The sequence below is a fragment of the Coregonus lavaretus genome (assembly GCF_964263955.1).
Source record: "Coregonus lavaretus genome assembly, chromosome: 33".
NCBI classification, from domain to species: Eukaryota; Metazoa; Chordata; class Actinopteri; order Salmoniformes; family Salmonidae; genus Coregonus; species Coregonus lavaretus.
Window position 1 is genome coordinate 14,816,034 of NC_140020.1, and position 8,180 is coordinate 14,824,213.

Here is an 8,180-nt window from a genome sequence, read left to right on the forward strand (position 1 = left end):
AGGAGCTTACTGTTTCCCTCCCAGCCCCTCAGGGTCTACCTGGGCCTGGTGGGCGAGAGAGAGAGAGACTCTCTGCCATTGAGCATGTCTGGCAGGAACATGCCTTAGCCCTATGATGTCGACACGCTTCCATACCATGTCAGAAACCTATCTCCCTCTGACCTTTACATTTAATTGATATGGAAAGGTGTGTCCCCTGCGCCGGGCCCTTTTATCTTATAAAGGAATGACAATGGAGATATTACCCCGACAGGCACTCCCAGTCTCCCACCCAAACTGCCTTACTGAAATGTCGGTAGACCTCCCCGTCCTCCCAGGGAAAATAATGATTTAGAAAATAGACTTTTCATGCAGACTTTTTGTTCTTTATTCATAAACTGCATTCATCACATCTTCAATTTTTATGAATTTTGGTTTGAAGTTATTCCGGTGTTGACACTTTTATCAATTAAAAGTAAAGAGCAAATGATAGAACAAACGCTCCCATCCCTGTCACTTTCACAGCTTTGTTATCTATAATTAACTGTGTTTTAATTAGTGATGAGTCACTCATCTGTGTGGACATCTAATGTTAGGACAAATCAGCCTCCACTACTTAAATAGAACCAAACCTTTTAAATGCAACTCAAATATTGTTATTTTCCCCAGTATTATAATCGTTTTGCATGTATTATTTATATTGTACAAAGTGCTCCATCATAACATCTGGCTCTTTGTCCAGAAGTCCAAAGGCAGGTTATTTACTGTTCAGTGAAGCAAGTGGAGGCCTCACTCAGGAAAACTGTAAGCACATTCTCTCCATCTCATCACTAGTTATAGTATTTAACTTTCCCTTGAAGCTCAAAGGATCCTCAGTGCTTTGGTGCTCTTTCATCCGAATTGGCCTCATAATTCTATCAACACACACCAACGTTTTCAGGGTCCACCGAGACCTCAATGTTGCCCATTATTTATTGATGGGAGCTAGCTTCAGTAACTTCAGTCCAGACAATGATGGTCTGTCATTTCTAAGCCATTGGTGTTGATTTGAAATCTTTATTTTCATGTTTTCGTGGAGCTTAGTTTGATGGTTTCCCCAAACCTAGAGGCTAATAGCATACCTTTGTAACCGTTGAGACCCCTTCCCTTATGTATGTTCCTTTATGTGTTCCTGTACAATTCTGTTAGTCAATGTGTAATAATATATGGTTGACTTGGTAAAATACTGTAGGTGTAGAAGTCAGTCAGTGTTTCATTGAGACCTGTAGGTGTTTGAGTCCTGACGTCTGGATCAATACCACGTATGTTCAGAATGTATTCTTTCTCCGCTTCGCTTGTTTAACTCAGGCCAAACGAAAACTGGAGTCTCTTTATGTGAGACATGCTCATCAGAACTGAGCTGTACTCTTGGGCTGTGAATCATAGAAAAAGGCAAAAGAAACTCCATCTTCCCCTCAGACACACACACTCCCATGCCCTGTTTTCCCCTTTTCTAATTTCTTCTGTCAAGTTATTCCTCCCACCAAATGGCCCACAGGGGAGCAGCTGTCCTAGCCAGTGTGGGTTGGCTCTCTTCTCCTCTCCTGTCATGGCTTGTGATTGACATCAACAATAGGTGCAGAGATTTGCTCAAGTTGAGGTGCTGCCATTGTGCGGAGCAGAGCCATTTGCTGGAGCCTTAACCCTGTGAGCTCCTCCACATCTCTCCCAGGCATTTCTCACGGACTCATCTATCAAGAGGCAACAATGGCAGATGGGAGAGAGAAGCCATTCATCTCCATCAGATAGTAATTGCAATCAGGAAGTGGGCTTCGCTGACATTAATAAGGAGGGGAGAGTAGTTTCCACAGAACTGCAGCAGTCAGTCTGGGTATACTTCACTCTCATCAAGGTCATTTTCTCAATTAAAGCATGCATTGGTTTCTATGATGAATACAGATCGCTCGTCTGATCGTTTCTGCAGTGTATCAAAGAGGTGTGATTAGGGTTTGTGTCATTTCACCAGATGAGCGAGCTTTGCCAAAGCCACATTCTCTTTGCTTTGCCGCAGTCATTGAATTTAAATTTGTATTAATGGCTGGGGAGCACGATTGTGTAAACCCCTGGTAATTTCCTGTTCCTTTATTGCCTGTTTTATAGCGTCGGAGAGCGGCGTAAAGGCTGGCAGCCTGTCGTCTGTGGACCAGCTGGGGATTCAGGCCTCTCTCAGGTACGCCGTCTGCATCCTCAAAGTCTGTCTGAACCTCACAGCATTGTTTCAATCCCCCCAGTAAGCACCAGCCATTTTCTCAGAGGGGGTACTCAATGACCAATAAAGATAACTACAATTATTACAGAATTATACGGTGATCAGCGGTATTACAGAGACATTCTATAACAATAGCTAAACTTTCTATGAACTCCTTTAAGATATTTCATACTGTCTTTTGGCAATATGTTAATGAAGAGTTGAGCATTAAAACAAGGCTCGTTTGGGCTAATTATATCCATATATAAACCCGAATTGTTCTGATTGCACACCTCATAATATGTTGAGTAAATGAGTCTAAGTGTGATCTGGAATCCTGAATATTTTCTAACCTACTTTGTGATGTCTTTGTGACGACGGCCACCATAAGATCAGTAGAGCCCTGTTGAATTTGTGTCGGTTTGTGTTTGTTTGTAGGTATGGGAGATATCTGATGTTATTGAGCGATGACTCTGAGCAGGACCTCTGTCTTTTGGTGAGGCATTGCTAAGAGCTCCTCTCTCAACAGAGAGCCAAACTCACATCGGAGCTTTGTATCCTTATCAGCTATCTCTGTTTGACAACCGTACGAATCACAAAGGGACTGACTTAGCCTCCACTGACTATTCCAGGGTCAGTAAAGTGATAACTCTATTATTCTCCCTCAGAGGTAGAATATATATTTTACACCTGTCTTTTTTCAAGGACACATCGTGAACACTCAGAGGCTTTTAGAAACGGACCTTTTCCTCAACAGAGTGATACCTGCAGTTCTGCCGAGACTGCTCTCTTTATTCCCTGGTAAGAGCCTCTCGTTGTTATGCTCTGTTTTAAATTCAGATTCATACTTCTATGTTTAGCATCATGACTGGCCGCTTCCACTCCCCTGCAGTGTGTGCCTGTCAATCACATTGAGAAGGCCCACTGCGTCCAGCCTCAGCCCCCTCAATCTGTAACCCCTCTCTCCTGCTGCCTACTGAGACTGACCTGTGGTGCCCTAGGTAAGATGCTGTGGTTGTTGTAGTGGACCTGTCCCTGACATTACCCCTGGTCTGGCTGTTCTGCTGGGGGGGGCCAGTCAGACAGTCCTAGATGTTGCACTTTGACTCCCCTCCACCAGACACTCTGCAGGGAGCCTACCCCGGCCACGACTGGTTTGCCTCCACTGTGTTCCTCATCATGGCTGGAGACATGGAAAGAGCCCTCCACCTCCTCCTCCACCTCTCCACCCTGCTCACATCGGCCTTCCTCTGGCCCGCCAGGCTCCTCGGATTGGTGAGTCCAGCAGCCCACCCCTCAATCTCCCCGGAAGGGACTGAATACCAAGAGGCCTCCAGTCTGACGAATAGAGCTTAGCTGTTTTTCCTTTCTACATCTGCTGTCTCTTCTCTGTCTCTCCCTGCCTTCCATTTGCATGCAGGTTAGGGAGTAATCAAGGAAGAGGGCGGTTAAAAGTATATAAGGAGATAAACACTTCTTTCATTTGGTGGGAGCGTCTACTGAATCCTGCTGCAATTGGATTCTTATGAAATACTGTCATTTGTATGGCTGTGCATTGGAAAGATGCAGTTGCATTTTAATGCTAAATATTCTCGCCCCAATTTATGCACCACGAGCCAAATTGTACACGTTTTGAGTTATGTTATCATTTGTAACTGTGTAGACTAGGGATTCTTAATGCCTCATGTTTTCTTGATGGAAATGGTGAATATGATGAGATTATGGTGGCATAGTCATTACCATTGTTCCCATAAAATGTGGAAATGGCAATCTCTCTCTGCAGATGATGGTGAATACGCTGAAGTTAATAGAGTTTCAGGGCTAAGAATATGTCTTGGAAATGGTAATGCTACCGTGGATGAGTTTGTACAAATTATTATAGTTCCTATGGCTCTGCCATCCGAGCAGCAGTGCATGCAAATCAGGATGTATGCAGACAGATGGGAGTAAGCACACCATGTCGTCGATGAGGGAGAATTCCTAAACAGCGGTGGCACAATCCTCTGTAAATTTGATGTGGTCGATCCTGTCAATACCTAGGAAAGCAGAGGGACAGGTAATGAAGTAGTAGTAGCAAATTGACAGTGTACCCAGTAAACACATGCACACATACTGCATTATTCTAAAGCATTCAGGCTCTGACAATTCTGTTGTTTTGAGGAAATTGATGAGTGAAAATCAGACAAAGCAGCAGTCTGTGTCTGCATTTTATTTTCACACTTTTAGATATTAACCTACAGAGCTGGGCTTTTATAGTTAAAGTTCTATGCTCTGTAAATATTTTATTTTATTTGCCTTTTAAGTTCACCTCCCCTTGGAGATTGTTCAGTCTGGCATCTATCTAGTCTACTCATGTACAACACACTATGTAGAGATGCTGCTGAAGTCTGAAGTGCCTCTGGTCTTCTCTGCCTTCGGGATATCCGGGTGCACCCCCTCCCAGGTACAATATCACCCTCTGTCCATTCACTTTCCACTGTTTTTACAGGATTATATTATAATCAAATGGAGACCCTTAGTGACTATTTTGACCAAGGATTTGACCATTGAAATGGAATAGAAATGAGTTTTCATGAAACAGTGTAATAAGTTTTCCTCAAGATCACAGCCACATACAGTTGAAGTCAGAAGTTTACATACACTTAGGTTGGAGGCATTAAAACTTGTTTTTCTACCACTCCACAAAATTCTTGTTAACAAACTATAGGTTTGGCAAGTCGGTTAGGACTACTTTGTGCATGATACAAGTCATTTTTCCAACAATTGTTTACATACAGATTATTTCACTTATAATTCACTGTATCACAAGTCCAGTGGGTCAGAAGTTTACATACACTAAGTTGACTGTGCCTTTAAACAGCTTGGGAAATTCCAGAAAATTCTGTCATGGCTTTAGAAGCTTCTGATAGGCTAATTTACATAATTTGAGTCAATTGGAGGTGTACCTGTGGATGTATTTCAAGGCCTGCCTTCAAACTCAGTGCCTCTTTGCTTAACATCATGGGAAAATCAAAAGAAATCAGCCAAGAACTCAGAAAAAAAACTGTAGACCTTGGGAGCAATTTCCAAATGCCTGAAGGTACCACGTTCATCTGTACAAACAATAGTACGCAAGTATAAACACCATGGGACCACGCAGCCGTCATATCGCTCAGGAAGGAGACGCGTTCTGTCTCCTAGAGATGAACGTACTTGTGCAAATCAATCCCAGAACAACAGCAAAGGACCTTGTGAAGATGCTGGAGGAAACAGGTACAAAAGTATCTATATCCACAGTAAAATGAGTCCTATATCGACTAACCTGAAAGGCCGCTCAGCAAGGAAGAAGCCACTGCTCCAAAACGCCTGTCACTAGAACCGATGTGGATGTGGTGGAGGAGTCAGGCGCAGGACACAGAGGTTAAGTCCAACAGACTTTAATAGTCTAAAGAATATGAGGAAAAAACCCGACCTCGAATAACACCAAGAGGCGAGGGAAAATTACGCACACGCGTAAACACTAAACACGAAACAAAACAGAGTGCAAACACGTAGCTCTGACAAAGTGGCAGCAATAACAACACACAATCAGTCTAGTGCAAAAACAAGGAACTTATAAGACACGTAATCAACACACAAATGGACACAGGTGTAACAGACAGACAAAAGCAATCAAATAACGAAACATAGAGCGGTGGCAGCTAGTACTCCGGGGACGGCGAACGCCGAAGCCTGCCCGAACCAGGAGGAGGAGCAGTCTCGGCAGAATCCGTGACAACGCCATAAAAAAGCCAGACTACGGTTTGCAACTGCACGTGGGGACAAAGATCGTACTTTTTTGAGAAATGTCCTCTGGTCTGATGAAACAAAAATAAAACTGTTTGGCCATAATGTATGCACTCACTAAACACAGTATGAAAATGTATGCACTCACTAAACTGTTAGTCGCTCTGGATAAGAGCGTCTGCTAAATGACTAAAAAAATAAAATAACAAATAACAAAAATAATGACCATCGTTATGTTTGGAGGAAAAAGGGGGATGCTTGCAAGCCGCAGAACACCATCCCAACCGTGAAGCACGGGGTGGCAGTATCATGCTGTGGGGGTGCTTTGCTGCAGAAGGGACTGGTGCACTTCACAAAATAGATGGCATCATGAGGAAGGAAAATGATGTGGATATATTGAAGCAACATCTCAAGACATCAGTCAGGAAGTTAAAGCTTGGTCGCAAATGGGTCTTCCAAATGGACAATGACCCCAAGCATACTTCCAAAGTTGTGGCAAAATGGCTGAAGGACAACAAAGTCAAGGTATTGGAGTGGCCATCACAAAACCCTGACCTCAATCCTATAGATAATTTGTGGGCAGAACTGAAAAAGTGTGTGCGAGCAAGGAGGCCTACAAACCTGACTCAGTTACACCAGCTCTGTCAGGAGGATTGGGCCAAAATTCACCCAACTTATTGTGGGAAGCTTGTGGAAGGCTACCCGAAACGTTTGACCCAAGTTAAACAATTTAAAGGCAATGCTACCAAATACTAATTGAGTGTATGTAAACTTCTGACCCACTGGGAATGTGATGAAATAAATAAAAGCTGAAATAAATAATTCTCTCTACTATTATTCTGACATTTCACATTCTTAAAATAAAGTGGTGATCCTAACTAATTTTTTACTAGGATTACATTTCAGGAATTGTGAAAAACTGTTTTTAAATGTATTTGGCTAAGGTGTATGTAAACTTCCGACTTCAACTGTACGTGTGTGGGCGTGCTGAAACACCTGCGCCAGGACATCCTGCAGCACACGCAGACCCAGGACCTGCAGGTCTTCCTTAAGGTGAGTCTGGCTGGCTGTCAGTCACACTGCCTGGTGCACTGCAAAGCGCTGAAACACTGAGACACTCTCCATAGAGTACAGTAGCTTTCATACAGCTAGAGCTAGTGAATCCGTCTACAAGAGATAACAACTGAGTCCCTGCTCCATCAACAGACTGATAGTTTGAATAAAAGATTATGTTTTGGCTGTCTCTGGAGATATTCGTGTGATGAATTGTAGCGTTTTGCATCAAATACAGCTAGACAGAAACATGCTTATGCAATCTTCTCATTGTCCTTGGTTCAACTTCGAAAGTTTGAAACATGCTACTTTGTAAATGCTCATTGAGGTTCACACTTTGAACAATAGGGGAACCGTTTTAGACAGACAGTCGGATGGGTTTGTTGGGTTTTGTACGTCTCCGCGGCTGCTGAGTATATCTATATTTCATCTCAATTAAACATTTAAATGGAAATTACTTGTTACAATTGTTCTGGATGTCATTCTGCAGCTCAATGTGGTGGAAGACACAAATTAAAAAAGCATTGTCGGTGAATCAAATGGAAAATAAAGCCTCTCTTTGTTCCTCAAAATTCAAAAGAACTTGCCTGTCACTACACAATGCTGCCATGGGTTCTCTGCCAACATGACTGGGATTTTTCAAAGAACTGCTCCCAGATATTTTCTAAAGTGCCTTCCAAAATGTTCATTCCAGTCCCTGCTTACTTCTCTCTCACAGTAACAATAGGAGCAAGGCTACAGTACAGTTGGTTTACCTAACTTGCTGAATTAATTCGTATCTGTTCACTCTTCACGTTTTCCACATTTGATGGTGTTTACAGCTCTTTTCTGGGTGATAAAGACTCAAGGCAATTGCATTGGTCATTTGGGTGGCTTTTCATACAAAGATTGCCATTATGAACTTGGAACAGGAAGGAACAGTAAGAAATGTCACTCCGTTAAGTAGAATGTTCTTCATGCTAATCCCACATTTATCACGACAGCCCGCTCTGGTTTTGACAGGGTGAGTAAGTGAATGTGCTCCTGAACATATATAACAGGTCTGCCTTAGAGCTTCAATCTACTCAAACACACACCTGTACAGGGGTTAAAGTTCTCCGTCATTGCGATGGATTTCTGTCATGAATTCTGGAGAGGTCGTTTTTGAGACGAGTGT

At 42.8% G+C, this 8,180-nt stretch overlaps 1 pseudogene across 1 annotated transcript in view; it reads left to right on the plus strand.

Annotated features, from left to right (window-relative positions):
• LOC311108151 (protein broad-minded-like) overlaps positions 1-7,084 on the plus strand; it is a 42,918-nt pseudogene extending 35,834 nt beyond the window's left edge. The window contains exons 25-29 of the transcript XR_014615893.1: positions 2,119-2,188; positions 2,645-2,760; positions 3,327-3,481; positions 4,509-4,649; positions 6,950-7,084. The product of XR_014615893.1 is annotated as a protein broad-minded-like (transcript). The remainder of the gene's footprint in view (positions 1-2,118; positions 2,189-2,644; positions 2,761-3,326; positions 3,482-4,508; positions 4,650-6,949) is intronic.
• Positions 7,085-8,180: the final 1,096 nt, after the last annotated feature.